We start from the raw sequence: 22550 nt of genomic DNA, 5'->3' as shown, positions 1-22550 counted from the left end.
TGGACTCTGTAGCAGTCAGGGCTTCAGAGCACAGAAAATGGTGGACTCTGTGGCAGTCAGGACTTCAGACCATGGAAGAGGCTGCAGGGGTGTGTGTGGGGAAATGGAAAGCTGAAGAGAGAGGGGGAAATAAAGGTAGGTTGAGGATTGGCTGGGAAGGAGATAGGGTTGCCAACTCCAGGTGGGAAAGTCCTGGAGATTTGAGGGATGGAACCTGGAGAGGGTGAGGTTTGAGGAGGGGTGGGACCTCAGACAGGTACAATGCCATAGGCTCCACCCTCCCAACCAGCCATTCCCTTCTGAGGAACCACTGTTGCCAATCTCAGGAGAGGGGTGGAAATCACTCAGAATTACAACTGATCTCCAGGAGAGGGGAAGGGGGGGAAATGCAAAGCTGAAATCAGAGGGGCAAATAATGGCAGGTTGATGCTTTGCTGGGAAGAAGATAGGGTTGCCAACTCCAGGTTGGGAAATTCATGGAGATTAGAGGGGTGGAGTCTGGAGAGGGTGAGGTTTGAGGCGGGGTGGGACCTCAGACAGGTATAATGCCATAAACTCGACCCTCCAAACCAGCCATTTTTCCTGGGTAACAGTTGTTGCCAATCTCCAGGTGAGGGCTGATCACTGCTCTTCAGGTATTTATTTATTCCATTTGTATCCCACCCTCCCTGCAATGCAGGCTCAGGTAGCAGAGATCAGTTCCTCTGGAGAAAATGGTGGACCCTGTGTCATTATACCCTGCTGAGGTCACCACAGCACATTGACGCTGAGTGCCCAAGGCCTTGGCACTCTCCCAGAGCCTCTTTTTAGAGCTTGTTGTATTTATTTCCATAACGGGCCTTATTCCTAGTTACTTATATAAAGCAATAGGGAAGCTTCATTCATCCCAGCAGGATCTTCTTTCCTTCTCCGCCTGTAGATATGATAGAACTGGCACTACCTGACCTCAGGCTTTTACATGACTGTTCCCAACTTGTGGAATATTCTTCTGGAGAATTTCAGGAAGACATCTCCCCTTTTTCTTTTTCAGGAGGGAATTTCATGGCTGTTGCAGGAGGAGTAAGAATAGTTCTATCTTGTTTTGTATTTCGGTGTTGTGGTTTTAATATTATTGTTTGGAATGTCTTAATTTGGTTGTAAATTGCTTTGAGTCCTTCTTTTGAGAGAAAAGTATTTAAAATGTTTATAATGAAGGACTTTAAGGTAAGAAACAGAATATTGATTTGCATCCAGATACATATAGGTAGCCAGCATGAGAATGCCAAAGTATGCAAATAGGCTTACCCCAGACAGTAATCAAGCTACGTTAGGCTGAATCAAAATTTAAATATTTGGGGAATTTCTCTGTCAGTTACATTACATTCAGTTACATGATCTAATATCTCACTCATTTTTTCTCTCCCTCTCCTTCTCTCCGTCACCCCCATCTGTCAGTTCTAAGACAGACTGCACAGGATCAGACTAATGCATAGACTGAAATAAGGTGAACATTATAAAGTGTCATTATTTGCTATGTTTGAATTCAGTGTGACTGAGGACAAAATTAATAGTTAATTAATGAAAATGCCTTTAAATTGATTTAATTTGTTGAAATATGACTACACTATCTCTTGCTGACTTTTAACGCTAGCAGATGAAGACACTCACTACTTGTTCTCAATGCTGACAGTGACAGCTGTCACTCTTGCTTCCTGTGTTCCTTGTATTACTTCACAGCCCCAAGTCACAATTACCTCTGTCAAACATGGATCGAATACTTCAGCTTGATGTCAATGTTTTCCACTTTTTGGCAATTAAATCCATAGATTTTCTGTGTGGCTTGTTTCTATTTTTTTTTTTTGCTACCTTCTTCTAACAATATAAGAATTACTTTGCTGGATTAATAATCCACTTTGTGTCTCAGAGACAAAGGCCCTTTCTGCACTCTCCTTTTAATCCATGTTCACTGTGGTGTCCTCCAAGCAATTCTGCACTAAAATCGAGTTCAACCTTCATTTTATTCCAGGTTTTTTTCCCATTCTGCATTACATTATCTCCCTTCAATGGTCAGCTCGTTAATAGCCTGCTGTCACCCCGGGTTATTTGGATGCTGTGTTGCTGTGGACTTAAACTGCATCAACTCAAACACTGAGAAAATCCAGAGTGATAGGCAAATGCAGAAAGGACCAAAAGTGGATAAGAAAGGAAAAAAGACTAAATGTTTATCTAGTGCTGCTAGGTACTATAATGGCAATCAGAGCTTGTTTTCCAGCTTGGCCCATATGCACACTGGGGAGGCTTGATAGTAAAATGGAAAACCCTTTTTGTGCCACCTTTCAGTGCTAGAAGCTTCTGGCTTATATTTTACACCTGGCTGTGCAACTACTCTGGTCTATGACCAGTACAAGTGACAATTAAGGAACTATAAAATAATGAAACTTCTAGTCTAGCTTGGAAGAAGTACCAAGACCTGTTGTTACTACAAAATCCCCTCCCTGCCATGACTGTAGCATCCTACAGATCTCAAGGCCTCAAGCAGCCATACGTACAGAGAATCCACTCTGTATCTGTCACGGATTTGTTGTTAATTTAAAATAGAGTTTTGACTTAAAAGTCTGGTTCAGGCTTCTACGGCCTGCTTTGGGTTGTTTTCTCAGAGATTCAAATGGCCTTGCTGAGAAAAGAACACACCTACCTTGCAAATGGAAGATAAGACAGCTGTGCTAGAAGTCATCCCCTGGTACTAGGGTTGCCAGCCTCCAGGTGGGGCCTGGGGATCTCCTGCTTTTACAACTGATCTCCAGCTGACAGAGATCAGCTCCCCTGGAGAACATGGCTGCTTTGAAGGGTGGACTCTATGACATTGTACCATGCTGAGGCCCCTCCCCTCCCCAAACCCTGCCCTCTCCTGGATCCACCCCCAAAGTCTCCAGGTATTTTCCAATCCAGACCTGGCAACCCTACCTGGTCCAATTAACATTCCATCCAATTAAGCACCAGTGGAAAACCAGTTTGGGCTGGCTGCAGACATGGTTAGAGGCACAATGAGGTCACCTGGTCAGTGATTGGTTCATTCATTTGGCTATAGGTAATTGCTGAGGGTCCTGATTGGTGCAAAGGCCTAGAAACACTTGGGTCCTTTAGCAATAAAGGAATTGTTAAGTATGATGCTTAACTCAGAGGAATAGTTCAACAGGAATCATCTTCAAACAGTCCAGAGAATGTCTGCTTGTTACCAAGACATGTTGACATGCTCTAGCTCACTTTTGGCCATCTTGGACTTGTTGAAGCCAAACAGCCCTGGCTTTGCTGACTCTGGAGAGAGTTGCTTTGGAACCCAAAGCTAAGAATGGGTAACATCTTGTAACTTGTGCACCAATGTCTTACAGTGTTTATGTAACCCCCTACCTGGGAATAGAATGAGCCAAGAAAGGGTGGAGCCTTTAGACGCAGAAGGGTACAGGCCTTGTGGAAAGCTGAAGAGGGAAGCCAGACTGCCTTGCCGGGAAGCTTAAACTTTAACATAGGCTCTTAACACCTTGTTTAAGGTAACTATGATTTATGAATGGACACTGGTAAGGGAGGGAGACTTTTATTCTAAATTGCAGATTTTAGAATTATTGTTTTGGGGCTGTGTTATCTAATGGGGAGTTCAACTGGGACCCTCATTGTGGAAGCTGGTGCACAGAGTATTCAGCTGGAGACTTCTTGACCCACCAACAAGAGGAAAAGGATGAACTTTGGAGTAGACAAACTACAAAGGAGAGAGAAGTTAATGGTTTGGACTTTAAAAGATCCCTGTTCTGTTGTGTTACTAAGTTCTAAGTTTTTGTTACATAATATTAATTGAAAAGTTTTTTTAAAAAAGTTTTATTCTCTCTGAATGATTGTGAGATTCATTCCAAGTTCTGCCCCACAGAACCCACAAGCTGAGGTTACATTTAGTTAGCCTTTAAATCTCTAGTTTTATTATTCTCACAGTAACTGTCCTTCTTTAAACTATAACTTGCACCTTAATAAAATTATATTTTATATATTCGATCTGCAATGTGACTCTCGTGCCTAACCTGGCAGACCACCTATTACTTTATTTAGCTTTTGTGGAATTCCGGCTGTGAGTCTACCTCATAGTCCTTCCTAGTCAATCCCAGGAAAGTCGGGACTTTATCCTTTGGCTTCTGGCTAGAGGGATGGAACAAAGGACTTTTTTGAGATGTGCACAGGTGCACCCCAATATTTTGTAATTTGTGTTTGCTGTCCTCTTGGCGAAAGGCATTTCACCCGGGCTGGGTTGGATGACTATTTGATAGTATCAAGCTAGAGAATCATGACCAGGGCTGCATGCAATAATATATGATTTCAAGAGGAAATGGCCTGATTCCCTTGGGAAGGCTATCCAATGTTCTAATCAGGCCTCCTTCTGAGACTCACAGGGATCTCACACACCCAAGCCATAATGAATGGCCAGTGGTCACAGGGCAGTAACTCTGGGTTGCTTCTCACTCATGGGCATCCCACACAATGCAAACTTGCCTTGTGGCTTAAATACCCTCCAAGTTGGTTTCTGCTGGCACTCTCAGGAAAAAAAAGTATAAAAAGGGGGCTCCCTTGGCCCCAGGATACTAAGCTGGAGGAAAAGAGTTAAAACAGCCAGTTGGAGAAGTGTGCAGAGTAAGAGGGAGATGGAGATAATATTTTTGCTGAGACTATGGTCTCAGACCCATTCTTCTCTCTTGACTACTCACTGTCTTAGAACAAGTGAGAGTAGAAGGAGAAACAATGATGGACCCCCATGTGATCATGATAAGAGATAACATTTTGGAGTACTCTAAAGTAAACTTGACACTAGGAATTTGTGTTTGATTATTGCTATTATATATTGTTATTACCTTGAATATACTGCCATTATCAATATGCTTAGAATTGTGCTTAGAACTTAAATCTACCTGTAACTTCAAATAAGTAGTTCTGTGTTTCTTTTAGTGGACTTGGAAAGTTGAAGCTCCAGGTGTTAAACACATGGACATCAATAATACATTAAACCTTGAAATTTACCTTTTATCTTTTTCTCTTGACATGTGCTATCCCAACTCAAATATCTCCTTGAGAGGGTTAAGAAGTTACGGAGGTTGTTGCAGTAGGGGGACTCTCTGCCTCCAGGTCCTGTTGTCCACTTGGAGTGGTGGCAGGACAAAAAATTAAGCAAAAAAAAAAGCAGTCTCATGTACTTACTAGAATTTGATAAAGGAAGTGACAAACAGTAACTCTAAAAATCAGGCTAAAGTCTGTGTTGTTGTTGTTGTTGTTGTTTACATTGCTCTCCTGTGGATTTTATGTTCCTGCTCCACAGCCCTCCCGCTGCTTGCCAGGCAATGCCTGGCAACCCTATGTTGTGACTAGAATGTTGGCTGGACTAGGTTGCAGGGACAATATCACTCCAGTCTTGTTCCATCTATTTTAATTCCCAATTTGCTTCTAGGCCCAATTCAAGGTGCTGGTACTGATCTGCAAAGTCCTATATTGCTTGGGCCCAGCATACCTTAAGGACCACTTTCTCGCATATGAACCTACCCATTCACTCCAGTCATCTACAGAGGCCTGGGTTCAAGTGCCCCGCAGAATCTGAGGCTAGGCAGGGGGTCTTCTCAGTTGTGGCATCAAAACTTTGCCCAGGGAGGTCCATCTGTCTTCTACAAGTGGGTAATTTTTTGTTGTTGTTTAATTAGGTGTACCCCCAATAAACTCTTAATGACCTGTTAGCTGAATTGCTTTATTTATAGCAAATGGTAATTTATAAATGGGTTCTTCCCAATTTATACCAAGGTCCTGATCCCACCAAGGGTTACCAGTAAAGGTTTTGAGGCTGTTGTGATTAAAATAGATGTCTTTTACTTAAAAATATATTTCATACAAACAATACTGATGCACTCACACATTCAATCAAGTTCCTAAGAATTACAGTAGGAAATAACCACAGTTGCATTAGCAGGTAGGGGTGATGGTGGGTGGTACTTATCTGTCCTGAAGCTTGGTTGCTCCAATGAAGAATGAATGGGAAGAAATGGAAAACAAAGTGAATTCACACACGACCAGAACCAGCCGGAACGTGTGGGCAGTAGAGGCAAGGGTTGGGGATAGCAAGTGGGACTCAAGAGGAGTAAAAGCAGACATGGGACATCTTGGGGGGAGTGCTAGCTAGCCAGGCAAAAGAGGCCAGGTGACTGGTTCTCTCCTTTTCTAGTGGGTTCAAGAGATGGGCGGTAACTGTGGCCCACCTACCTGTTAATCCATCCCAAAAACAATCCTATTGGTTGCAGGTAGGGAGGGAGGTTACCTAGGAGGGATGGCCAATATTGTAACCTAAAACCTTACTCAAAATATGGCATCTGGACCGGTGTGAAATCCAGGTGTCAGGATGCTTCATTGTCGTGTTGATGAAGTTGGCCAGTTCCTTTGATAACCAAATGTCCATCTGGCAGGAAATTCCAGCTCAGGAACAAAGCAGTTGATGGGTGGTACGTGACCACAAGCAGCTTTGCCATGGGGGCTGTCTCTTCCTAGAGTTGTTGTTTCATTGCTCACAATAATGGAGGTTTGTGCTTCTTCACCAGGCTGGGCAACTGTGTAGCTGAAACCTTATTTACATTTAAGGTATGTGCAGGCACCCTCTATGTGTGTCATCACAACAGGTGACCTAAAGTGTACAGCTCTCTAAGCCTATGTGTGTGTGCACAGTCCATGTGTAGCAATAAACAGTTCATAAAACAAATATCAGGCTTATTCTCAAACAGGCCCTCCTCTGTTTGTTTTTGTTTCTGTGTCTATATTTTATATTGTACTAGGTGTAAGCTTTCATGTGCATACACACTTCTTCAGACATGAAAACTTATACCCAGAATAAAATTTTGTTAGTCTTAAGGGTGCCACTGGACTAAAACTTTGTTTTGCTACTTCAGACCAACATGGCTACCCACCTGAATCTATCTTGTATTGTACTGTTTATCTATACATTCTAAATTCTGTTTTAAGGGCTGATATGCCACTTTGGGGGTCCTATTTGGGTAGAATGGTGGTCTATAAATATTTTAAATGAATAAAGACTGCCCTATGAATTCTAGGAAACATAATAATGGAATAGAAACCTGTTCTGGTTGACAACTTGTTCCAGATGACTTTGGTCAAGCCTGATTCAGATAACAGGCATGCACTTAAGAAGCCCTAGGCATCTGTATTTAGTTAGACATTCTTTCCATTCTCACATGCTTCTCAGTCTGATATTTAATTACATTATTTCTAACCTACTAAAGGCCATATTAGACTGTTACTCTTTTGTTCCTTGTACCACTACAAGGCTGTTATGTTTTGGGACTTTAGAGTCCCTGTTTGGTATGTTTCGTCAAGAGACCAGGCAAGCTCTATTCTATCCTACTTAAACAGCAACCATGATTTTTTAAAATCAAGACCAGAAACTGTCCCCCTATACTTTTGGCTGTATCCCTGACACCCTTATACCCATAATTGCTTCTCCCCACCCTTTTAATTTGTGCCCGTTGTCTAGGTCAGTAAAAGTAAAATTTGTTAAGCTTCTGTCCCCTTTTGGAGAATTATTAACTCAACACAGTGACTGTACATATGTAAACCTAAGACCCCTGCAGTCTAGAATTCTGGATTTGCACATGAGTGGACTTTTACACAAGTAAACCCTAACTGTAGTGAAACCAGATATAGTTTATTGAATTGACTGATTAGCCCATTCAAATAGTCACAGTAACAATACAATAATGTTTCAACACTAGTAAACCCACACTGAGATTAAAATATTCCAGAGGCAAGCAAACAGTATGTGTCATTCAAGAAAGGGAGACACTTTGGTCAAGCCTGATTCAGATACAGGCATGCACTTAAGAAGCCCTAGGCATCTGTATTTAGTTAGACATTCTTTCCATTCTCACATGCTTCTCAGTCTGATATTTAATTACATTATTTCTAACCTACTAAAGGCCATATTAGACTGTTACTCTTTTGTTCCTTGTACCACTACAAGGCTGTTATGTTTTGGGACTTTAGAGTCCCTGTTTGGTATGTTTCGTCAAGAGACCAGGCAAGCTCTATTCTATCCTACTTAAACAGCAACCATGATTTTTTAAAATCAAGACCAGAAACTGTCCCCCTATACTTTTGGCTGTATCCCTGACACCCTTATACCCACAATTGCTTCTCCCCACCCTTTTAATTTGTGCCCGTTGTCTAGGTCAGTAAAAGTAAAATTTGTTAAGCTTCTGTCCCCTCCTGGAGGATTATTAACTCAACACAGTGACTGTACATATGTAAACCTAAGACCCCTGCAGTCTAGAATTCTGGATTTTCACATGAGGGGACTTTTACACAAGTAAACCCTAACATGGATCTCCTTTTGATAGCATTGAACTGTAGTGAAACCAGAGATAGTTTATTGAATTGACTGATTAGCCCATTCAAATAGTCACAGTGACAATACAATAATGTTTCAACACTAGTAAACCCACAGTGAGAGTAAAATATTTCAGAGGCAAGCAAACAGTATGTGTCATTCAAGAAAGGGAGACAAGAGGACAGTAAGGAAGATCAAGAGGGTAAAGCAGAGTCTTACAACCACCTAAAGATTTCAGGCACCGGTCCAAGTACTAACATCTGGGCAATTAGTAATCCAAAGGGGCAATCCTCAGAGAAGAGCAGTGAAGACTCTGAACATCTGTCACTTTCAGATAAAGGGTACTCCTGGGCAGGCAGGCAGCTAATTTGTAACCAGAGTCTGACTCCAGGTAGAGAGTTAGATACTTTTTTTAAAAAATCCTAGGTTTAGAGAAAGGGGAGAAAGATCCCAGGTGCTAACAGGTATAGTCCCCTGATTGGCCAAAAGTGAGGAGAAGGGAGTTCCAAAATCCTAAAAATATTTTCAAAGAAAAAAAAAATAGAGTGGGCAGAGTGGGCAGAGTAGAAGTGTGTTCAGGGGCAGCCTTTGTTACCTCCTGACCTGGAATTTGTGGCAGGAAATACCATAATCCAAATTAGATCATGCTGCACTAGGAACTTCTGAATCTAACGTGGGATTTAATGTTTTCTAAAGGTAGAGTCCTCATCCCTCCATGTCCTTTGTATCAGAGTATTCTTGATTAATTACTGATAAATCCTAAGTAAAAAGAGAGGGTTGTTTTTCTTAACAGTTCCAAATGAGTATGACGAGATTATGTGTTCTGCCTAATCCCACCCTTTTTATGGCTGTTTTATTTTATTTCTATGTTATAGTCACAGATTTTAAATGTATGAATGCCACTGTTGGTTTAATCCCATATTTCTTATTCTAATGTTTTTATGTAAAATCACTGAGTGTGCTGGTTGTTCACTGTAACAATAAATCTGAGTCTGAGTCACCTTTTCTCTGTTGGCTATCAGCCTTTCTGTTTGAGATAACCCCAAAGTCATTTTCTGGGTCTCACATGACTGGTAGAGGAGAGCTGATTTCAGTGCAAACATGGAGGGGGAGAAAAAGACGTGTTAGCCAAATTGCCTTATTAATAAACTTGGGAAATTATGAATCTTAAATGGCAATAGGCATAAAATATGGGACCATAACCAGTGTTTATGAGAATTAGAGTTCCCAGGACCCAGGAATAAATGCTGAAGCTAGAATGCTAAAGTAATGATTTCTTTACTAAAGGTTTTTCAAGCATACAAACAAAAATCAAGCATTCACACACATGATACAGATTAGAAAGTATAGAGACGTTTGCATGAGCAGAAAATATAGTTGGTTGGGTGATACTTTACCTGTCTGGTGAGACGCTTGGCTCATGCAACAAAAAAATAACACAATAAGGGAAAAGGGATTGTGAGTTGACTGCAACACACATGGACTGATTCCAAACCAGTCAAGAATGGAACCAACAATATAGGATGGGGTCAGGAGAGGAAGAAGCAAGACAGGAAGAGGAAGAAGGAAAGGAAGAAGCAAGCCCAGGGAGGGCTCTCCTTAAATACCTAAAAATGTGACCTGAGGCAGAAAGGGTCATGTGGTCACCTGAATGGGGCATAAAGGGATTAATGGTTGGGCAATTGTAAACTTAATGATCGGCAGGGAGGGACACCTCTGGGGAAAGGAGGGAACAAAGGAGAGAATGAAGAGAACCAATCATGTTGCAGGTGTACTGCTTTGGCTTAACAACCAGACGCTTGACTGCTGCATTATCTTGATGGATATCAGGAAGGCTCGATCACTGCTTATTGTCTTATGTGGAGCACATCTCTTTGTCCTAGACTGGAGAAAAATGTGTTTTTTTCTGTGTGAAGTTAACATACGAAGGTGTGGGGGAGAAATGCCTATGTGATGGAGAGGAGATTCCCTTATGGCTTCTGCTCAGGAACATCTGTCTTTTAGCAGAGCATGGCTTCCTTCTCTGGTCTGCTACTATATGCAAGCATGGAGGTCAGGGCTGCCAGGCTGCATCCTAGCGCTGGCATGGTTGCAAAGCTGCAAGGGCAGGAGGGTTCTGTAGTCCATGGGTTCACATCTGGCTTCGTATGCAGCGCAGGAACAAGGCTCCCCTTGGCCAAAGTACATTCCATCATTCAGTACAAGGGCATTGCACTTGGGCTACAGTTCTGTCCATTGCCCTGACACACTTCTTTCATGGTTCAGCAAAGCAGCCATATTTAAGAGTGTTTAATAATGCCATCTGAAGTGGCTGCATGGCAACAGAGGCTCACAGAACAGAAACTTGACAGCAACGATTAATCAGTATATGTGTCCATGGGAGTTTGTTTCATTTCTTTTGTTTTTGCTATTAATTCCAAAAGTGACTGCTTCACTGTTGAGTTGTTTTGCATGATTTTGTTTTGCTGTTGGTCCTTTTGTTCCTTTCATTTTATTTTCATAACTGTTTTGTTATTTCTCATAGGTTTCAATGGGAAACACACATACCTTTTTCTTTGGACTTTACCTTCATAGGTTTCTATCCAAATTACACAAAACTCTGTGTACTCTGCTAGGACACCTACACTGCCAAATTTCAGACAGAATGAATAAAGCCCCCCCCCCAGCAATGAAAGTCACCCATGTTTAACATAAAAGTATACTGGAGAATTGATAGGAAAGATTTTTAAAGGTAACAGGGACAGTACTCACAATAGTGCGAGGAAGTGGCAGACTAACAAGTAGGGCTGCCAGCCCTGGGTTGAGAAATACTTGGGAATGTTGGGGGTGGGGTTTGAGGAGGGGAGAGACTTCAGTCGGGTACAATACCATAGACTCCACCTTCCAAAGTGTCCAATTTTTTATTACTATTATTATTTTTTGGTGAACTGATCTCTCTCTCTTGAAGATCAGTTGTAATATTGGGAGATCTTCAGCCACTGCCTGGAAGTTGGCAACCCTACTGACAAAGCAAGGCCATCTGATGGTGCAAGGAGTGCAAGGCATCTGAACAAGCAGGCAGCAGAGGGAGCAACCTGGGGTACATTTGTTTGGGTGGGGAATAAGGATTAGAGAGCAACAAGCAGGGGAGTGCAGACTACAAGGCAACATTTTGGCAAAGCACGGCAAGCACTGAGGGGAGAGAGGAAGGCAGGACTGACTTCATGACTGACACATGTCTGTAATCTTAGTAGCTACAGCTTGCAGACAATCAAGAAAGCCCAGAAGTAATCTTCCCTTTTCCTCTAAGGAACCCCGTACTGTCTCTAGTCCCTTAATAGAAAAATGGTGTCTGCCTTGTGAAAGTGAAACCAATAGAGGCAGAGACTGCAATAACAAAAGAAGACAAACAAAAACATGCTCTCCCTCCATTATAGGCTGTTTACATGGAACATTTGTTTCAGGTTCATATTCGTTACAATAATAGGGAAACACCTCATTTTGTAATTAATATATATTTTAAAAAAACCCAAAGTCTATGAGCTGCCCTCTGTCTAGCCCAATACCCCTACAGGAAGTTCACCAGTCTAGTAAAATATGATATTGGGAAATAGTTGTCAAGAACACTATCATATGTTTCAGGGGTATCATTAACTGCAAAATATATGAAGCACTTGGTAGTTCATCTCTAAAAGTTGGCTAGTTCTGCCTAGGGTTGCCAGCAGAAAGAAATAGAAGAAGAAAAGAAGGTTTTCGCACCAAGCTTTTCTCTACCCTTTGTTGTTGTTCAGTCACACGGTCGAGTCTGACTCTTTGTGACCCATGGACCACATCACACCAAGTCCTCTTGTCCTCCGTCATCATCCAGAGTTTGCTTAATTTCTTGTTTCTTGCATCGATAACACTGCCGTCCCCTTCTTCTTTTACCTTCAATCTTTCCCAGCATCAGGGTCTTCTCCAGTGAGTGCACCCTTCTCATTTTGTGGCCAAAGTATTTGAGCTTCAGCTTCAGCATTTGGCCTTCCAGGGAACAGTCAGGGTTAATTTCTTTTAGGATTGTCTGATCTGATCTCTTTACAGTCCAAGGGACTGTCAAGAGTCTTCTTCAGCACCATAATTCAAAAGCATCTATTCTTCGGCACTCAGCCTTCCTTATGGTCCATCTCTCACAGACATACATTACTACTGGGAATACCATTGCTTTGACCATACAGACTTTTGTTGGCAGGGTAATGTCTCTACTTTTTATTATGCTGTCTAGGTTTGCCACAGCTTTCCTCCCAAGGAGCAGGTGTCTTTTAATTTCATTGTCAAGTTAAGTCAAGTCTTTTAATTTCATGGCTGCGGTCACCATCTGCAGTGATCTTAGATCCTAGGAATGTGAAGTCAGTCACTACTTCCATGACTTCCCCTTCTGTTTGCAAAGGAGTGATGGGGCCAGATGCCAAGATCTTAGTTTTTTTGATGTTGAGTTTCAAGCCAACTTTTGTGCTCTCCTCTTTCCCCTCAGCAAGAGTCTCTTGAGGTCCTCTTCACTTTCTGCCATTAGAGTGGTATTGTTTGCATATCTGAGGTTGTTGGTGTTTTTCCTGTCAATCTTAATTCTGGCTTGTGATTCATCCAGACCAGCATTTTGCATGATGTACTCTGCATATAAATTAAATAAGAAGGGTGACAATATGCATCCTTGTTGTACTCCTTTTCCTATGCTAAGCCAATCAGTTGTTCCATATCCGGTTCTGTCGCTTCTTGACCCTTATACAGGTTTCTCAGGAGACATGTGAGGTGATCTGGTACTCCCATCTCTTTAAGGACTTGCTATAGTTTGTTGTGATCCACACAATCAAAGGCTTTAGTGTAGTTAATGAAGCAGAAGTAGATGTTTTTCTGGTACTCCCTTGCTTTCTCCATAATCCAGTGAATGTTGGCAATTTGATCTCTCGTTTCTCTACCTCTTTGAAACCCAGCTTGTATTTCTGGTGGTTCTCTATCCATATACTGCTGAAGCTTAGCTTGTAGGATCTTGAGCACGATCTTGCTAGCATGTGAAATGAATGCAATTGTGCAACAGCTTGAACATTCCTTGGCACTGCTCTTCTTTGAGATTGGAATGTAAACTGACCTTTTCCAATCCTGTGGCCACTGTGGCATTTTCCAAGTTTGCTGGCATATGGAGTGCAGCACTTTAACAGCATCATCTTCTCTACCCTAAGGACTCTCAAAAACAATTGCATTCCCTTCCCCTCCCCACAAATGGCATCTTTTGAAGAAAGTAGGGCTGAGAGAGTTCTGAGAAGACTGACTGGCCCAAGGTCACCCAGCAGGCTCCATTTGGAGGAGTGGCGGTTTGTCTACTGTTCTAAACCACTACACCATGCTTGAAATGGGGGGATGGACATGTGGAGAGGGCAGACATCAATTTCCCTTGAATTTGGTGCCAGTCCTCTCTAGGAATCACCAAACACTTATAAGGTTTTGCCATAGAGTTTCTAGAGATTCCTAGAAAGGCATGGTGTCATTTCAGGGTTTTTCTCCGAAGTAATTTCATACTATTACCAACAGTGGGTTTTCTCTTCCTTCAGCCAATGAAGATCTTCCGCCCCCATCAGGCATATGGGAACTCTAGTCCTGCCTTATGACAGGGAATTAAATTAAAATGACTTTACTGTCTCTTCCAGTTCTGTGAGTTTTTATATATAAGGCTAGCTACAAAAAACTGTATCAGAAAACACAGCTGAAAACATAGGGTTGGATCCAAATTAAACTGGTTATTTCTACCTATTTCCCCTTGATATTGAAAATTCCCCTCATGTGATTCCTCAGGGTGCCCTGTCCCCAAGAGCAGCATTTCATGGATATCAGGGGGCTGCAGTGGGAAGAGAGAATCAGGAAAGTTCCATTCTGCTGATGGAAAACTCAGTCATAGTCCAGCTCATAAACCTGGCATCTGCTTGAGGGCAATAAAGGGCTAGCAGCTTTCCCCAATAGCCAATAGCCTCTTCAGGAGATGGTGCTTTTGCACACACTCCAGTTAATCCTAATTCTAGGGAGTCAATCCACAAGCATTGGAATTGGTTTGGACAGGGTTCCACATGTCTGCCCTCCATGTGCGGGGAACATGCGGATAAGCCCGAAATTAGCCTTCAGCATCAAGACAAGGACTTTATGTATCACTAGATTTTTAGCTCTTCCAACAGACACCACCAATTCTAAGAACTGGGAGCTACTTGAAAGACTATCTCATCACATACTGTCCAGCTCACTAGTTAAATGTTCTCTTTCAACACAATTCCCATTGCCCCTACCCACAAAAAAGAGTCTGGCAGTGACTTGAGACAGGGCCTTCTCAGTGGTAACACCTGCCTGTGGAATGCCCTATGTTAAGTCGCTCACTTAACAAAGTAGTTGGAGAGTGATTCAGCAATGATTCAGCTTTAGTCAACAACTCGTAACACAACTCCAACATGGATCAACTAACAGCTTTTACATTGAAGCTGTTCCACTTTTAAACTCTCCTGGCTAATGTAGCCACACCCTACTATACAATACCAACCAATAAGATTGTATACATAAAATCCAATCACAGACGTTCCCGCTCAGGGAGCTTGATGGCATGTGATTGGTTGGTTCTTCCTGGGCTACCAATAGGATTGGAGGGATTAGGATCCTAGCCCAGGATGAAGCTTGACATGGAACTTCAATTAGGTGTTTCACATACAGTCATGTATTACAATGGCAGCTATTGAATACATCACACCCTACCTCTGAAGCTTGCCTCATATCTGAAGGAATCATTAGGTTAACAGAGGCCCCAATCACACGTGAGGATTTGCCCCGTGAAACGGACGGGTTGAGGGCGGATTAAACCGGCTCGATCAGATGCCAACATCTGGCAAGTGTTGCGCACCCACCCCTAACCCATCGCTACGGGCTGAAAATGCGGATTTAAAAGAGACCTGCAAAAGACTACTACTTACTGGGAAACGCGCAGCATTGGGTGGCCATGTGATCGCCGACGCACCCATATCCCGTGGTATGCGAGGCCCTGTCACACTTATGAATGCACACAACTGCGCAGCTGCCTCGCCTCGTCCTTCATCCCATCGCTTCCCCCCCGGCATGTGATCGTGCTGGGGATCAAATGCGGCACGGCTCTGATCCCGATGCTGTGCTTCAATTTTGCTGCAGCTCTAAAAAGCCGCACTTCTGCCGCAGCTTATTTATTTATACTTTAGATTTCTATACTGCTCCAAACCCCGGAGGGTCTCTGAGTGGTTTACACAGTTCCGAATTATCCCTAAGGCCACATGTTTACAGGGGTTGGGGCTACCTACCGGCACCCAGGTGGCAGTGTTCGCTGTTCTCGGCTTGTTCCCGGGCGGTCTTTTTTCAGGCGTCGGTGTTCCGATGTTCCTGGCGTCTCCGGTGTCTGGCGAGGTCTTTTCAGTCCGGCGGCTTTCTTTCTAGGCGGGCTCCTCTAGTGCGTGGGACGTGTCGACTTACAGCCCAGCTAACGTCCGATCCGGCTCCGCTGCACCTGTGCACGTCACCACGTCCTCCTATGGCTCTGCCTCCGTCTCTGCCTCCATCACTCTGCTACCTCGCTCCGTCGATCTGATGCCTCGCCATTCCACCGTCGCCACCATTTGCTGCCACCGCCACTTTCATGCTCCTGCCGCACACCCCCATATGGGGGAGGGTGCCCCCTGCCACCTAAGGGCAGGTACCCATTAATCTACTCGCAATATTTACTTGCTTTCGAACCGCTGGGTGGGCGGGAGCTGGGACTAGGGCCAGGAGTTCACCCTGGCTGCAGTGGGTTTTAAACCACTGTAGCAGCTGTTCGCAGATGTTACCAGCAGGCGTTTAACCGCCTGTGCCACCGCTCCCTGCCTTTCCCCGCTAGTGTGACCGAGGCCAGAGTGTTTCAAGGCACATAAAGTGGCAGGATCTATCTGGTTTGTGTGTGCTGCTGAGAATGCAAATGTAATATGAGACTTTTATTGTATGGAACTTCATTCTAGACAGGATAGAGTATAAACAAGATTCTAATATTGTCTAACTAGCTAGGATAGTGCTTTTATACCTGCTTTTGCACTGGCTTTTATGTGACTGGTTATGCTGGCTGCTGTTTTTAAACATATTGCTGGTGTTTAATTTATTGAGTAATTTTAGTTCTTTTAGTTGTACTTTTATTGTTTTAGCAGTCAGATACATTCTGAAGAGTGTGTAATATGAATCCTACCTCTTTCAATTGCTACTATCTTCAGCCTTCTTCTGACATTTGGCACATACCAGTTAGATTACTTGCTGCTGTAAACTACCTCACTATAGAGAAATGTGTAAACTTAAGCCCAACTGTTGAAAATTAGAGAACCAGTATCTGCCAAAAAGATGCTTGGAACAGAGAAGCAAAAAAAAAAAAAAAGTGTATCAACCGAACACAATAGCAGAGACTAGTTTTTGTTTTGTTTTGTTATGAACTGCCAAGAAAAGAAGTAAGAAATTACTGTCTTTGATAGGGAGAAGACTTAGAACTGTGCCCTTGAAGCTACTTTTCATAAAATGTATAATGATAAAAAGTATCTGTCTGTCTGACCTTCTGTCTGTCCTTCTGTGGCAGGTATAGTCCATCAAAAGAAAAAAGAAAAAAAGAAATAAAACTCGGAATTTCAAAACTGACCACCAGCATAAGGATGATAATAGGGCCAAAAATGAAGGAAATTGAATAATGCCAGCCTTGATTACTGCCAGAACACTCCCCCAACCATGTTATTTACAATGGAATTTAAGGCAGTCTTTTTGTGGCGGGTGTAATTTATCAGAAAATAAGATACAAGTCTTAAACTTGGCCACCAGCTTCAGGATGATGATGGGACTTGCAGTGCTAAATATGAAGGGAATCAGAACCTTCTGGGATAGATTTGCTCCAGATAATCCCTCTGCTATTTGGAGTGGAACTAAAGATTTACTTGTGAGAAGCTAGGAAGGTGCAGGCAGCCCAGGAAGGAAGAATGAAACATTTTCCCTCCTTTTCAAAGCAGAGCTATTAGAGCCAGTGTTGTATAGTAATTAGAGTGACTAGGATCTCAGAGACCCAGATTCAAATGCCACCTCTGCCATGGAGGTTCACTGAGTTATCATGTGTGAGTCACACACGCTCAGCCTAACTTACCTGCAGGGTAGCTGTGTGAACATAAAATAGTATAAAATGGAAAAGGGGGAAATTTTGTGAGCTGCTTTGTGTACCCATTGGGAAGGAAATAAAGGATGTGGAGATGGCAGGCATAACTGATCAGAAAATAAAGCTAGACATTTGAAAATCGACCACAGCCTTAGGATGGTCATGGGAATTGCAGTTTCAAAAAATGAAGGGAGTCATAATTATCTCTTACTGTTATTATTCTGCACCTTGTTTGTTTGACCTTCTATAAAATAAACTATTTTCATTGTTCACTCTGCCTGGTCCTCACACATATTATTCAGCCAAAAGGGAGGTCAGAAGGTCTTGGGAGGGTGCTCTGGGCCTTCTCAAGGGATCCTAAATCCAGAGTGGTGGCAACGTCAGGTAACACCCCACCTGAGCTGTGACACAGGGTTATTGTTCTGAGGATAAATGGAAGGACAGGAGAATGGTGTAAGCTGCTTTGGGTTCACATTTGGCAGGAAGGCAGAACAGAAAGAGGGGGTGGGCATGATCTCCTCCTTTACAAAACACACTGAGGGTTAAGAACTTCCCTGGCCATCAGAACCAGTGTGATGTCATGATTAGAATGTCAGTGACCCAGGATGGAACCCTCAGTCTGACATTGCTAGGTGATATAGAGTCTGTAACACATTCTCAGCTACCCTACCTCACAAGGTTGGTGTCATCTCCATTTTATCCTCACAACAATGTAAGTTGATCCAGGTACTCATTGGGGAGAAAGACATAGTATGACATTTGTCATAAATATAATTTTGACAGCAATTGGCAGAGAGGGATGATTATTCTTGCTGTTACTTTATCTGGAAATGCACTATTCAAACTGCTGCTAAATTATCAGGGATTTCACATTACCATTTTAAACCTCATGGTTTCTGTTATTGGACCGTCATGGAGGAAACCGGTACAGGAACGGCTGTTTCACACAGCATTTCCCTTCCGGTAAGGAGCCATCTCTGAAGCACTGTGGCCATTTCAAATTGTGACGCTTTCTTTTCCCGCCATCTTTCCCCACGTGCCTGATCGCCCTGAGAGGGTTTTTTTTATGTTCTATTCTATAACGCTGATTTGATGTCCTTTATCAGCGTCATAGCACTCCCAATAGAATATTCAAAACAAAAACAAAAAAGGAGGAGAACTCACACGTCAGGGAGGAAAGGGCATGAAAAACCCAGAGGTCATTTCGGGGGGGATCGCGGGGGATCGCAGTTCCCCCAGGAGAGGTACGGGGGCGGGGCACATGACGAAGCCCCGCCCCCTGCTTCTGGCCACCCCACGTCCGGCCCTCATTCAGCCAGGAGGAGGCAGGAGAAGAGGGAGGGTAAGTTGCTTCCTCCCTGCCTCTCCCCACCCCTGCCTGCCTGGGCCCAGGGAGGGCCTTCGCGGGGCTTCCTTGCACTCCCGCCGGCCTTGCAGGTCCACCGCCGAGCCCCTCATGGTGGAGCTGCAAGGCTGGCGGCGGCGGCCGGGACCGTTGGGGGCAGGGTGTGTGGCCTTGTGACACACTTCTGGTGATGTCAGGGGGTGTGGCCTTATGACACACTTCCGGTGATGCCAGGGAGTGTGGCATATGCTAATGAGTTATGCTAATGAGTTCCCCTAGCTCTTTTTCTATGAAACGACCCCTGGAAAAACCCATGACTGAAGGAAGTGCTATGGGGCATTTTGCACAGCGATTGAGATTCGGAAGAAGGGATTGAAGACCTGAGGAAAGTCGTTTTCATCAACAATGCCTCAGGCACACTTCCCAAATGGGAGACAACTGACATTGTATGAACAGGTAAATATATTACGTTAACAGCCGATTACTAAAACGGGTCTTTCTGAAATGACAGAAAAAAACCATTAGTAACCAGTTCCTGAAATGGAATAGACAGGCTGTCTGAAATCCTTCACTGTGAGCAGATGAAGCTATGGGTCTGGTAAGCAGAGTGAGTGGGTACATCTCTATTCATCAGTATATCAAATTCTCAACATGGTTCCACCTGTGTATACTCAAATCCGGAGACTGGGATTATGAGCAGACAAGGCAGATCTTTCTACAAAGCTAAAAAAAATCCCCAGGCTTGCAGAACAATCTGAAATCTAAAAAGAAAAGGGGCTTGGGGGGGGGGGGAACCTTCCAAAAATAATAGAAACAGAAACTGCAGCTTTTTTTAAAAAAAGGCCAGTGAGTGGCTGTTTCTAGGAAAACCATACCAGTGTTGCTGACCTTCAAGCCTTTTTTTCAGTCAGGAAAAGGCAGAATCTTTTCCAGGGCTGCTTTGGCCTTTGAGAGAGAACTCATAGGACCAGGCCAATTGGGGCCAAGCAACTATCAGGCAACTTGTAACGATCCAACTTGTATGACTCACCCAGGCGCAGCTGCCTGCTACTGTTCAACAGCAGCTAGTATGGTTAGTATTTCAGACCAGGATCTCAGAGACTGAGGTTCAAATCCCCACTCTGCCATGAAAGCTCATTGGGTGACCTTGTGCCAGTCACACACACTCAGCTTAATCTGTATCACAGGGCTGTTGTGAGAATAAAATGGAGGACATTAGAATGAGGTAAGCTGCTTGGGGTCCCCATTGTGGAGACAAGTGGGATATAGATTAAGTAAATAAATTAAAAATATCACTGAAGATGGGGAGACAGTAAAAGTTTGGTGGGTGGGTGGGAAGGAGAAAAGGAAGCAGGGAAAGGTGAAGATATGAGAGCTACCAGGAGGAGGGGAAAGAGGAAATACTGTGGGAAGGGGGATACAAGTGAAAGTGGGGTGCCCAGTTGTGCTGTGCAACTGGGCTTGGCCCAGTGGCCATCACCATGCAACTGGGCAGAGCCTGGCAGCTGGCATCACATAGTTAGGACCAGGCTGGCAACTGGCACCGTGCAACTTGGTAAAGCTTGACAGCTAGCACTGAGCAATTGGGCCAAGCCCAGCTTTCAGAACCACACAGAGTTTTCCAGGAAGAGGCTGCCGGATGGAGAGAAAGAAGAAAAACATTAAGACATGGGGGTAGATAAAAGTAAGTTTGCTAGTGGGTGGAAAGGAGAGAAGAAAGCAAGAAAAACATTTTTTTAATTTTTTAATTAAAATATTTATATTCCACCTTTCCTCTTGGTTCAAGGCAGCTTGCAATAATAGTTAAAATATCCCCAGCTAAAACCAAAGCAATAACAAGCTCCAAATCCTTCCCCCTTCAAAGATGTCTGCTGTTTAAACCCTCTTAAAAGCCCTGGCAAACAAGCCTGTGGGAGCAGGCAGGGAAGAGAAAGAGGAAATAATTGTGGTAAGAGAAATGAGATGGCTCCCTGCAAATCCTTGCAGGTCTCCCACCTAGGTACGTCTAATTCTGAACTGGGCCATAGATTTTGTATTGAAAGTACACACTATGGTGCCAGGGATGGATAGCAGAAATGTAAACAACATAACAGCAACAAAAACCATTTGGGGTTAGAAAAACCAAAATCATAGAAGCAACATCTGTTTCTTTAAGATCTTGCAAAACTGCATAGTGAGATCTTGATAGCCATTCTGAGGCTCTGACCTCACAGACTAAATAATCCACTTTCAGTGCACTTTCCAACTGGATTTTACCAGTTAGAAAGGGCACTGGAAGTGAATTGAAAGTGGATTATTTTGTATGTGTGGTCACAGCCTGAGGCCGTGGTCACACGGTCATTTTGATTGGGTTTCACCGCTGTTCCCTCTCGCATTTCAAATTGCTGATTAGACGGCCACATCCCTCTCCTGCACCAAAGTGGGCTCACTCACGCAATCCTCCCAGTTCCCTAGAGTTTTCCTACACCCGGAAAATCAAGTACTTTCCGGATATTTGTGCTTTGAATCCACGATTTCACCGATCTGAGCAGCCATCTCTCACAATGATCGCAATTAGGTCATCTGAATGTCCTTCTCACATTTTTTTATAAACTTCTATCGTTGTGCGCATGAGCAATCATGTGCTGAATAAAATCAATGTATAAACATTCAAGTGCACATATAGACTCCAGTGCTCAGTTGTACATTGCCGGTTAATTTTGTTTGCTGTTGGGGTGTGTGTGGAACCTGCAAAAACAAGGGAGTATGCCGAGTTCTAGTGGGAGCGGTTTCGGCCATGTACATATGTGCATGCACAAAGCCAATTTAAAAAAAAACAAACAAAAAAAAACAAGCTGTGCCACCCAAGCGGTGGCACGGCTATCTGATCGGTGCCCGGAGCCTTGTTGTGCGATGCAAGTGGTTCAGGGAGGGATGTGTGGTCATCCCAACCTGAAAAAAATATTCCCGATCAAATCTACAGTGGGAATAAATCATGGTAAGCTTGCCATGTAACCTCACCCTGAGTGTTGTTAGGCAGCCCACAACCCTGAGGGCTCTAAGCCTCAGTTAAAGTCATTACAGCAATGTGGGAAGACAGAGAGACTTGAATGATGCAAAAATTAGGATGGAGGAGAGGTAAAACGTGAGGGAAAAGGAGCAAAAAATTAAGAAAAGGGAACATTTAAGATTGGAGAGGAAGATACAAAAAGGTAGGTGAATGAGTGAGAGAGACAGATACTTCCAGGAGAAAATGGTAGGTAGGGTGGAAGGGAGAAAAGGAAGGGGAGAGTTTGCCTGGGAGGTGGGTAGGCTGAAGATGGGAGGGAAATTAAGACTGTCAGGTTGTCTGCTATGGCAGGCAACCACATGTTCTCAAGGTTTGTGCTCCTGCTGCTGGTAGTTGGAGCAAAGGGAGCAAACAGGGACAGGGTGGCTGGAACTGCACTATGCTATGACAGCACTTCTAGATCTGGACCTGGAAATGACACTGTATGATATCAGGGGCTGGCAACCCTAGCTGAGGAATAAAACAGGTAGGTAGTTAGGTAGGTGGGTGGGTGGGAGAAAAGAAAAGGGTAGGGTAGGGGGCACAGGTGCTGTCAGGGAAGGCAAAGAGGAAAAACAATTTGGAGAGATGGAATGGGAAAATTTGGTCTCCCCACAAGTCTTCA

The sequence above is a fragment of the Gekko japonicus genome, unplaced genomic scaffold (assembly GCF_001447785.1).
Source record: "Gekko japonicus isolate JY-2015 unplaced genomic scaffold, Gekko_japonicus_V1.1 scaffold11, whole genome shotgun sequence".
Classification (NCBI taxonomy): Eukaryota; Metazoa; Chordata; class Lepidosauria; order Squamata; family Gekkonidae; genus Gekko; species Gekko japonicus.
The sequence above is the reverse complement of the archived record's forward strand: the minus strand, read 5'-3'. Positions refer to the sequence as shown.